Source organism: Aedes albopictus, chromosome 1 (genome assembly GCF_035046485.1).
Source record: "Aedes albopictus strain Foshan chromosome 1, AalbF5, whole genome shotgun sequence".
In the NCBI taxonomy this organism is placed as follows: Eukaryota; Metazoa; Arthropoda; class Insecta; order Diptera; family Culicidae; genus Aedes; species Aedes albopictus.
This window is the reverse complement of record NC_085136.1, coordinates 187,008,265-187,020,582: the sequence shown is the minus strand read 5'-3', so window position 1 is coordinate 187,020,582 and position 12,318 is coordinate 187,008,265. Positions and strand designations below refer to the sequence as shown.

At 39.9% G+C, this 12,318-nt stretch overlaps 1 protein-coding gene across 3 annotated transcripts in view; it reads right to left on the bottom strand.

Annotated features, from left to right (window-relative positions):
- LOC109419486 (uncharacterized) overlaps positions 1 to 12,318 on the bottom strand; it is a 361,628-nt gene that overhangs the window by 143,147 nt on the left and 206,163 nt on the right. The window lies entirely within an intron of this gene.

Here is a 12,318-nt window from a genome sequence, read left to right as displayed (position 1 = left end):
GTTTAATACACTGTCGTTGTCCGAAGCAGTTCCCCAATCCGGAGAGAAGAGATTCAATGTGGCTGGACTTAACGTTTGCATTAAAAAAAATACTTTTTTCAAAGTGTGCAAAAAAATGTATAAGCAAAATATGAGCAGATTGATGTTTTTGTTTACAAATAGCATCTATTGGTTTTGCTAGAAAAATTGGTACTGGCCGGTTAAGGCAGTTTTATTAAAGTTAGTGAGGATGTTGGTTGCAATAGTCGAAAACAAACGTGTATGTAAACATATTTTTTTGGTGTTTTTACCATTTTCAGCTATTTGTCTATGCAAACTATTACATATTTAGTTCCATATAATCCTAATTTCACATCTTCTTATTAATGATTATTTCAAAATCATTAAGAAACATGTGGGATCCCATGTTACCCGAAGCGTCAAAAAAAAATCGACTTATAATTATGTCATACTAATCGTCGTTGTAAATTCATGTCAAAACAGAATATCATAATCCCATATTTTCAAATGAACTTGGATATCTTCCGTAAACATTTGGTGTAACTGATGCCAATTTTTTTAAGGAAATTTGGTTACCAAAAAAAAAATTTAACCGTATTTTCCTAAAAGTGCTGCCCTACTTCAAAGCGCCATTATTATGTGAAATGATCATAACCATCTATGTTTTCCATGTACTCTCCTCAACCATGCAAAGATATATTTGCATAAATTTTGGAACAATTTTATCTCAATGAAGCACAGAGATTCACTGCAATGCATTGTGAGTGCTCTGTAGAAAATCATTGGGAGACACATGGAATTTTTCAACACCGTTTCACATTTATTATAATAACTTCACAATTAATGCATATATCGTAATAAAAATTTGAGTTGAAAGTAGTAAACAAGTTTTGAAATCGGGGAAATTTTCTAAAAATTGCAGTGTAAAGAAACTTCACGAAAAATGGGTGAAAAAAATCAAACATCATACTGTCACTGCGAAGCCAACAGTTCGGCCGACAACGCTAGAGCAGAGAGCAAGCTGAAACCGTGCTTGCACGTGTACCAATCCACGGACCATCGTCTGCGGCACTGCGCGGATTTCATAAACTTTCGGCACGTCGAGCACTTGAAGTTGGCGACGCGTGAGAAGTTGTGCCATGTCTGTCTCAACGAGCACGACGGGCGGTGCAAGTTTCAAATCCGTTGTAACATCGACGACTGCAGCGATTTCCACAATCCGCTGATGCATCCGGTCGTCGGAAATACGGTTGGGCTGAATGCATTCATCCGGGCAAACTGCACGGGTTTGTTCCGGATCGTTCCGGTGCAGCTGCACTACGGCGGAAAAACGGTTTTAGTCTGTTACCGAACGGTAACTTAGTGCTTATGGTGGGGGCATGTATGGAAACGATTGTATAGTTACTCCAACGGTCGATTCGAAGAGTATGCGTCGTGCGTATCGAATCAATGCGCGCCGCGGTACGACAACGCGCAATTAAGAGGTGGTGAGTTTCCAGCAGCCACCTGAAGCATACGGCGATGGGGGCGGAAAGACAAAGCGTGGAGAGAAAGCCGGAGAGAACATCTGGCGATGGACTGCGAGGCGACGACATGAGGTGTTCGGGATCAGTGAATCGCGACTCGTTCTGGGAGGCAGAAGTGCCAAATTCGGTAGCTCGGAGTTACCACGTTTGGACCTCCGATCTGGGCAGGTATTTCAGCCTCGTGGGTGAATAAGTGAATTTTGTACTGTGGACGGGCTGCAGTAGCAGCCGCTAGCCCAAGGCAACCCGCTGGCACCGGCGGACATTCCTTCGCTGCTCACCTTATCGTCGATCGGTTTGTCCGGTCAGAATCCATCGACCGCCGGACTGTGAGAAGCACCTCCGAGGACGACACACGGAGCTCACGTGGGCAGTTATTTTGCCGAAGCGCTACGGTCTGCCGGCCGCGCTGCCCTCGACCTATCGTGGATCACCTCACCAAACCGCCGGATCGACCCCGGACCCCGATCGATCGTCCGGTCACCTCCGCCTGGCACCTCAAGCCGGCCCCGCTCGGCGCACGAAGAAGATATCACCAACCCGCCTTCGTGGAAAGCTAAGGATTCGCCATCAAGAACACCTCTCCCCCCTTGGTGTTTACCAGGCCGCCTTCGGGGGCCCTAACAACGGCCCTACTAGCATCAGCTGGACGTCCGCATCAACTGCGGCGCAGAAGAACGGCGTACCCCGATCACCTAACCCTGTACCGCTCTACGGTAAACGTAAACCGGCTGGCGACACGATGGACGAGATCCGTGTTCCGTCGCTCCACCAACTACTACACGACGACGCACCCAGGAAGGAATAAACTTGTAAGTTAAATTTTAGATCAGTTTTTTTTTTTTTTCAGAGCAAACCCCACCAAAACCTTCCCCACTCGAAAAGCCCTGGGACCCGGGAGTCTAAAGAGGCCTTGTGAGCCCACCTCGGAATCTGCCGTTGGCTGGACCAGCAGCTTGGGGTTTAGGCTGTCCCCTTCTGGGCCTGCGCGATCGACTCCTGGAGTCAAAAGTTGTTTTAAGTCCTAGCGTTCATCGACGAAGATGCATCCGGCAATATGGTGGAAAAAAAGCTTACCAACCGTCTGGGCGCGGTCGGAGTACAAGAGCGATTGACCATCCGGAGAACGGGAAAAACGTCGAGAGTGGAGGATTCTCGAAGAATGAGTCATGTTCTAGGACTTAAACTTTCACACAGTTCAGAAACACATTTGACAAAAACCAACCGTCTTCCTAAACTCAGCTATTTGCCACTTGGTCACAAGACGGCAATCAGCACTTCAATAATCATTATTGCTTATGCTTATTTTCAAATAACCCAGAATGACGCCCCATGTCGTTGTCACCTCAAGAAACACTTATTATATAATTTCCGACACAGACGGTAAACGACCGTAATTTGATTCCCTCTTTACCGCGAAACATTGAGGCACTTGAACTTAATCTATATTTCTTGCATATGTCTACATCAACAATATTTATGGTTGATGATTTGACTTATTGTCATGGTAGATTCAAGCATGTTTATGTTTAACTTTACCCTCAACTTGAGGCTTGAAGTAACTATACCGCATGATTGATTTAAGGCACTTCAACCATACATAGAAAACCGCTGTTGTTTCATTTAAATAATCATGAAAATCTTCATATTTTTAGATATACGTTTCAATAATGGTAAAATGTATGTGCAATATATTCTAATAAGTCTATTTAACGAAAGCTTACGCTCACTTCAACAGAAGGCAGCAGGAAAATGTGAGAGTCTTGTGACTTTGTCAAAAACGCCCTTTCTCCGTAGCAGAGTCCACATTTCTAACTTTTCTCATCGAAATATGCACATCAGAGGATTAAACAAGTCATTTCTTGAGAGAAATGTAAATTTTCTTCTAGATGTGCTTGGATCCGGTAGGTACTTTAAAACAAATTGAAACAAAACTTGAATTCATTTTGAGAATGAAGAATTAAAATTCAATGTAAACAAACAATTTCGGGTACTTTAACTTCATCTCACCTATCGTTTCTACAATGTAGGCGTATCCTAATTCACATAATAAAATAAAATATTGCACTAAAATTCCATATTAGAGAAACGTTTACACAATTAGCACAACTTTTTCCTTGGAGAACATCGTTGTCGTTACTTTCAATTGACGCCGCCATGATGAAACCTTGTGAATGAGTGGACATCAGCTAAAATAATGACATATATGCTTGGTTTAACTTTTTTATGGTTGGTATTCGAAGCTATTGATTCAAACGAAAAATATGCTTAATGGTTGTGAATCAAACATTTGAAAAAAATATATCAAGCCATATATCATCGAAGCTTGGGCGAACTATCAAAAAAGTCATATGTATTCATCAGACGACATTTCTGTCCGTGAGCCATCATGCGTTGGAAGAATCGGTGTTAACAATTCCACGGGGAACCGTAGAGAAGAAATGGGCTCAAGATATACGAGAACGAACCACCCAACCCGTCGACAATCACTGCGGAACCGGATTGCTGTCGAAAGCCGGAGGACTAGAAGTTACAACGTATTCTTATCGAGACAGATCCGAAAGAACTACCACGAACATGGCGGTTCTCGTTCTGAACGAAAGACAGGTTGAACAACAAAATAGGCGGATTCGAAATTCGAAACAGGATGACCAACTCGCTGGAAGCTCTACGGGGGCCTAGAAGAGGCAAAGCCGGCTACACCGATGCATTTGAACCATGGAATCCTGCAGATGGCGAAAGAAAGAGTCCTGGGAGCGATCTGGGGTCCAAGTGGGGTTCTCGGTAGTTGTCACTGCACAGATTAAAATAATGAGATTTACACGTCATGTAAATTCTATTTTAGTCATGTAAACTTAGTGTTATGATAATTTACATGATATATCATGTAAATTTGTGTTATATGTCATGTAAATACTCAGAGTCATGCTGAATAATATGACATATAATAGAAGTTTACATGATATTTCATGAACTTTACATGATATTTCATGTAAACTTCTGTGATATCCCACGCTCCAATTATGTGCATCATATGTCACAGAATTTTACACTCTTTTTTCGATCTGTGTGGTGATCAAAACCGTAAGTAGAACCAACAAAGAAAAGTGAACTGAAGGGTATATAACAAATGTAAATATTAATGTTTATTATCTGTACACACTTAATTTGGAATACCGTGTTTGGTAATTTTTTGACGAAAATAGAACAGCTGAATACAGCTGTATTGCATTGTTTACCTTTTGCTCCCGGTTTTGACAGATGGTGTACTGAGCCTCAGTAAAATCGATTACCGAAGCTACCGAAATAGTTCTGCTGTTCTATTTTCGTTAAAAAAGTGCTGAACAGGCAATTCAGGATTGAGTGTGTAGCTACAACGTATGCTTGATCAATGAAAAGGATGATGTATCCTTAGAAGTTACGCAGTTTATTTGTTGCGCTAGTGGTAAGATCGTAAGTATGTACAATAATAAGATGTGTTATATGTCATGTAAACTTAGAGTCATTCTGAATAACATGACATAATGGATGTTTACCTGACATTTCATAAGATTCACTGATATTTAACTTCTGAAACTTCTGAAATATCCCACGCTCCAATTATGTCCATTATGTCACAGATTTGTACACTCTTATTTCGATCTGTGTAGTATTTGAAATAAAGCATTGTTTAGTTAGAATCCGGACGCAGATAATCACTTATATCTCAGAGGTATAATAACAAACAGAAAAGATGAAGCCCTCAAAACAAAGATAATTTACTGTAGTTTCATGGAAAAATATCATTAAAATTATTTAATTTAATTTTTAATACATTTTCTTATTTTTTCCGTGACTACTTCCTTAAAAATCTGCACAATGGTAGTAAATTTTAACATCAACCCTGTTCCCGCGGATGCCTTACGGGATGGAAATTTAAACACAGAGAGATGAACTTCGATTTACGTTTTATTTCATACTGACTACGTACAACTTGATGTGCTCTATTTATAGTCCGCTCTACCCTATTTGCTTACAAGGAATGTTCCAGTAACATATTGTTGTATGCAATATTGTTTCACGGGTTTACAAAAGAATGTATTAGAAAATTCTGGATATGTCAAAAGACCTTATGGACAATGCAATGAAGGTTAACAATAATAATAATGAATAGGTTGATGACAACAATGCGAAAGATTCGATATTGTGTGTTTTTGGGTCACTGACATGAGACATAATCGTTTGCCGAGGAAAACACCCCTGCAGCTTACTGGCGGCCTCGACATTCCGCCCACCAATTGCATAAGCAATTTTTGATATACGCTGGGTCTTGTGCTGGATAATGTGATAATTGAATCCGATTCTTGTATTGATTGTACACCGCCCACCGAGGCAATCGTCGGGATCGTTTTGGACGAGGATGATGACATGACAAATGTATGGATACATGGTTCTGCTTTGGTTATTTAACAATGCCACACTGGGCCACGAGCGGGATCTAGCAAGTAAAAACCTCTAGCGTTTTGGGAGTACATTTTTTTGAGTTGGTGTCTTCTGAGACTTGTATTAATTTTACCTGTACTTTTATGTGGTGAAGAAAATTAGTTGGTTATTTTGCCGCATAGATGGCGCTGCGGTACTAACTTTTTTGTCTTACGTCCTAGAGGTTTCCCGTCTTCTGCAAAGTTGTAAAACGTGCAAAAATAAGTGAAGTTGCCGAAGACACCAAAGTTGTATGACTTCAAATAACAAAGTTATATTAAAAATAGTAGAATTTACGTGAAAATCACGTTTTCATGACTATTTTGAATGTTTATCGCAAATTTATCAATTTCAACACTTCACACGTGTTAATCAAAGTAGCCTGTGACTGATGATACCAATTTTACAATTTTGCGGGACCTTTAAAATGATTTTTTTTGGGCAAAACAGTAAAAATTACTATTATTTTTACTACCACTTTTTTCAAAAAGCTGCAAATTTCGGCTAAATTTGATGCTTGCTTCAAAGTATACCACTCAAGATCTATTAAATCTGAAGGTTTGCCGGAGGTATAATTTGGTGTTTTTGAGATATCTTGTTTTAAAATATTGATGCTTTTATACCTAAATTGTTTTGAAAGAGATGCAATTCTTTATTCCGGAGTTGTCCTGTCATTAGATCCTCACGTATCACTTTTAAATAAAAAGTTTTATGTTTACCCATCGCCTTAATTACTTGAAATTGACGTTTTGTGTTCAATTGTCTTGCGCATCAATGTATTGAATTGACAATGCCCATATATGTATTAGTCTATTGAAAGAAAAAAAAATATAATGCTCTTTGATCCTGTGTGAGCGACTTACGTTAGTGCAAAGTTCCGGTAAACCAATCCGTGGAATCAGTAATGAAAATAAACTCAACGTACATATGTTTAGATGGATATTGATGAAATTATGAAAAAAAAACTTAGCTCATCATTAATTGTCATGTCATTAATTGGCACTGTGACTTAGTAAGTAAAGCACTTGTATAAGAGTCGTGAATTCAAATCTCATCTTGAGCTGAAGATATTTTTTATAATTAACCAATAATTTATTCATTTTTACGTATGTACGTTGAGGTAACTGAAAATCATTATTGACCACACGGATTTGTATTACGAAACTTCGCACTTGCGTGAGTCGCTCACACAGGGCCAAAAACCATTATAATTTCTTTCTTTCAATATACCAATAAATATATGAGCACCGTTGATTCAACAAATTGAAGCACAAAACAATAGAACACAAAACGTTAATTTTGAGTAATCAGGGCGTTGGGTAAACATAAAACACTTAATTGAAAAGTGATCCATGAGTATCTACTGGCAGGACAACTCCGGAATATCCCGAGATGAAGTAGCCTAGAATTAAAAATCTCGTTAATAGAGACAAAAAAACTCCGGAATAAAGAATTGCTTCTATTTCAAAATAATTCAGATTTAAAAACATCATTATTTTAAAACAAGATATCTCAAAAACACCAAATTATACCTCCGGCAAACTTTCAGATTTCAGTAACAAATTTTGAAAACGACGTATAATCAATGGTTTAGCATTGATTATACGTCGTTTTCAAAATTTGTTACTGATTTAATAGATCTTGAGTGGTATATTTTGAAGCAAGCACTAAATTTAGCCGAAATTTGCAGCTTTTTTAAAAAAACTAATTTTTACTATTTTGCCCAAAAAACTATTTTAAAGATCCCGAAAAATTGTAAAGTTGGTATCATCAGACACAGGCTACTTTGATTAAGACGTGTGAAGAGTTAAAATTGATAAATTTGCGATAAACATTCAAAATAGTCATAAAAACGTGATTTTCACGTAAATTTTACTATTTTTAATATAATTTTTTTATTTGAAGTCATACAACTTTGGTGTCTTCGGCAACTTTACTCATTTTTGCACGCTCTACAACTTTTCAGAAGACGGGAAACCTCTAGGACGTAAGACAAAAAAGTTAGTATCGCAGCGCCACCTATGCGGCAAAATTACCAACTAAATTTCTTTACCACATAAAAGTACAGGTAAAATTAATACAAGTCTCAGAAGACCCTGATGCGCCTCTACTTCGGAGGCTGTAGATGGGTTAGAAGGTTCCGGAATGGTGCGTGTTCTGATTGAGCAACAGGAGTGTGATGCACTTGCTTGGTTGATGAGGAAGCGATGCGAGCCGAACTCAAAGGCAATCACTTTGAGTGTTAGCCGTAAGCTCGAGCAGCCGCTTTGACGATGGCGTTGATGTGCGTGTTGTGTTGAAACGAGATGCCGAAGTGTCGGCCAGCGGATTGTTGCGCGCGACGCAATCACTTCGTCGAGAGAGGAATCATCCCGAAGGCAATAGCTTCCGACAACGGATTGTTGCCCGCCACTTGGGTGATGATAGCGTTTGATCTCGAAGGCAGTAACTACGGGCAACGAGTCGTTGCGCATGTCGTAGCTGCTTCGACGATGCAAAGGATGGCATGAAGAATAGCATTCTCGGGGGCAAAAGCTCCGGGCAACGTGTTGCAGCACACATCGAAGCTGCTCCGACGAACGGATGGAGACGTGATGCGATTGAAGCTCATCTCGAAGGTAGTAACTACGAACAATAGAATGGTGTTCTTGTAGTACTTGCCTCGGCGATGATGAAAATGACGAACGTTTCGGCTGCAGATGTTGAATACCATGCGAAGTCAGTGGCTTCGGATGACGGATTGTCAAAAACGAACCTGATTGGCGATGGCAGTGACGGGCTTGATGCGATGTGATGGGCGATCCTGGAGGCAGGAGCTTCTGGCAACGTGTTGTTGACTGCGTTGAAGCTGCTCCGAAGACAGTACCTGTTGTAGTCATCCCGAAGGCAATGACTGCGTTTGACGTGCAGTTGCTTCGGCGATGTTCGGTTTGATATGAGGACGATGATCAAGAGTGGGGTGGACGATTACTTAGTTTTCTACGATGCACTATCGCCGGCTGATTCTATGTAGTAGCTGATGCGTAGCGATGAACCACGTTGTTGTGCTGTCGATATTGAATATCGCCACCAGCTTGAGGGGCGGCATGATGAATCGAACTCGTCCGCTGCACGTGATTTCACTTTACACTACACGTTCACTTGTCGAATATTTACTTTCACTGTAACTTTCACAGGATGCTAGTTCCGACTAGCATCCTGTCTACAGCGCCAAAATGTTCCCGCGGATGCCTTACGGGATGGAAATTTAAACACAGAGAGATGAACTTCGATTTACGTTTTATTTCATACTGACTACGTACAACTTGATGTGCTCTATTTATAGTCCGCTCTACCCTATTTGCTTACAAGGAATGTTCCAGTAACATATTGTTGTATGCAATATTGTTTCACGGGTTTACAAAAGAATGTATTAGAAAATTCTGGATATGTCAAAAGACCTTATGGACAATGCAATGAAGGTTAACAATAATAATAATGAATAGGTTGATGACAACAATGCGAAAGATTCGATATTGTGTGTTTTTGGGTCACTGACATGAGACATAATCGTTTGCCGAGGAAAACACCCCTGCAGCTTACTGGCGGCCTCGACAAACCCCTTCGGCGGATTTGTTTAACAATCAGGTCATCTCTGTAGTGTCCTGAGACCCTCTACCAATCTGATTAGGGTTCCAAAGAAACTTTGCCAAATATTTCTCTTCTTGCGTAATTAAGGGCTATTCAGTGAATTCCAAAGAAGCGAAATTTGAGTGTTTTTTCGTTAATAAACACTATCCAACAGTGATGACACCACTACACATCTCAGGCTGTCGTGATAGTTCACCAACTTAGCTCAAACCTCTACAGATCCCTTGTGTGCATGTTTGAAAAGCAGCACGCGATTCTTGAGGTTATCATCTTGGTACACATTTGGTGTCAAAATCGTGATGTGAGAAAACGATGTGCAGAGCTCGAACTTCCTGGCAAATTTTGGAATTCCAAGCAGATTTATCCATGAACATAAACTTCAATCTTCCTTGGGCACTTCCTCATGGCATGGTTAACAACATCTGTGCACATAACACATAATGGTTATGGAGACATTAACATTTTTCATTACTGTCGTACCTGACCACGCTTAATTTTCAGCGTGTTTGTGCTAGATGTTTTTCCTTCACTTGTCTTCAATCTGAAATAAATTTTCACTCGTAGCAAGAAAATCGATGAAATTTTCACCATCAATAGAGGACTTGTTTATGATCAGACCAGCGATGCCAGATGGTTTTCTGTATCACTCGTTCAGAAATCTGTATCCCATAGAAAATTTGGATAAAAAATCTGCATTCCATACAAATTAAAAATCTGTATTTCATATAAACGCAATCTGTACAGATGCTCAAAAATCTGTATAATACAGATAAATCTGTATATATGGCATCCCTGGATCAGACTGCTGTTAAAAAAATATGATTATGATCATTGGGAGCGTCACAATAAATTATCATTTGCATCCGGATTCTAACTGGACAATGCTTTAAAATAGCATAAAATTGATAATAATCAAATGCTATATTCCACACACCGACCGAAATAGGGTAGTTGAACCGTAGTTTGTCACCTGCACATAAGCGAGAAGAGATTGATTGGGAAAAAAGGAAACACTTATTGTAAGAAGTTAATTAGTTAAGCAAATAAATAAACCAATCCAATTTTAAAACCAATTGACTGATTTTTTTGCATATGGCTTATCTCACCGTGTAAAAAAATCATGCAAATTGGTTTAAAATTGATCGAGTTACAGCGGAAAAGTACCTAAAATGGAAACTCAGCCAAGATGGTTCCACTCCCTTATCTGTTTTTCTTTTTGAACTACTAGGATAATGGTTCCTTTATTAAGCATGTGACTTCCATTTTCATGCTACGAATTTGAGGATTGAAGCGTTGTTTGTGTTGTTTCTTATTTTTGTATTTTTTGTTAGAAGTGAGCACGCATGGAAACAAAAAAAATCGGAACCAATCGGTGCTGTAATCGAATAGGATGAATTTGGAAGATTGCTGATGGCACACATACCTTAAGGTGAATATATAACGATATAACGATTTTCAGGAGCACAAATCTGAGGAACCAAAAAACCGGATTGCGCTGAAAAGCTGATTGATTGGTGGACCAGGTGGTGGTAATCAATCGATCAACTTTTCAGCGCAAACCAACACCCAGTTCTTCAGATTCGTGTTTTTGAAAATTCGAAGTGTGGCTTCGTAGTATATTCACCTTAATTACAATTAAATACTCGATATATTCCCTCCTAGACGAACTGGTTGCCTTTGCACTGCTGTCACTTTTCTACCCGGTCCGCCCATGGTAGAAGGATGAGCATGAGGATATTGATGTGGGCTCTTGTTTATTTTCCAGTCCGATTCGCCGATATCTAAGTTTCTGAGTCCGTTAAAGCTGTAAGCTCAGAAGAGAGTCAGGTGTCAGCCGATCTCGGGGGATGGGCATCCGACGAAAAATTGCAAGTGCCGGGGCTGAGATCAAACCCATGACTATCCACTTATGAAGTGAACGTATGACCAATACGCCACGGGCCCCGGCCAAACTTCATGTTGTGTAGCATTTATTGCAATTGGTGCATTTTGTAGTCGAAGTTAAGAAAATTGTTTTTCTAGAAGAATTTTTACTTTGTAAGCGAAAAGCCTTGGTTCTTCTTGAAAGGGATGTAGACAATTGTGCTGCATTTGGGTGGTGCGCAGTAGCTGTGCAAACTACCCTAGCACTGATTTCCAGGTGCAATAGTTCCAAGGGGGAATGCTTCTTTACCGTTCGAGATATCAAAGCACAAACATATGGGAGAACTGTTCTGCAAGAAACTATAAATCTTGATAAAAAAACGCAAAGATCAGGCAGTTTTCTCCTTGCGCCAAAGCCTAAATGGAAGTGGGGAAAGATGCTTAAGATTAACATGTGAAATGAATTTTTCGCTAATTGTTCTCCTACTAATGAGATTTGGTTTGCTAAGCTTAAATTTTTCCAGTTCGCTTGTTAATTCATTAGCGCAGTTTCGCCGCCAGCTGGTAGTCTCGTGCACGATCGCGCGCATATCTCCTGTGCGGGTCGTAATTGATTGTTTATAAACGAGCTCACCCATTTTTGGCATTGCATTGACCACACCGTTCAAGAGCGAAAATGGCTAGCCAGCAAACAAAAATAAAACAAAAACCAACAATCAGCTGCCAAATTATCCGAACCGGGTGCGTGCCAAATTTCTAGTGGGCATCACACTTCGTCTTGAGTTTTGACTGTGGAATGAAAAAAAAAACGGCAGTCACAGCAGATGGGGAAGTGTTT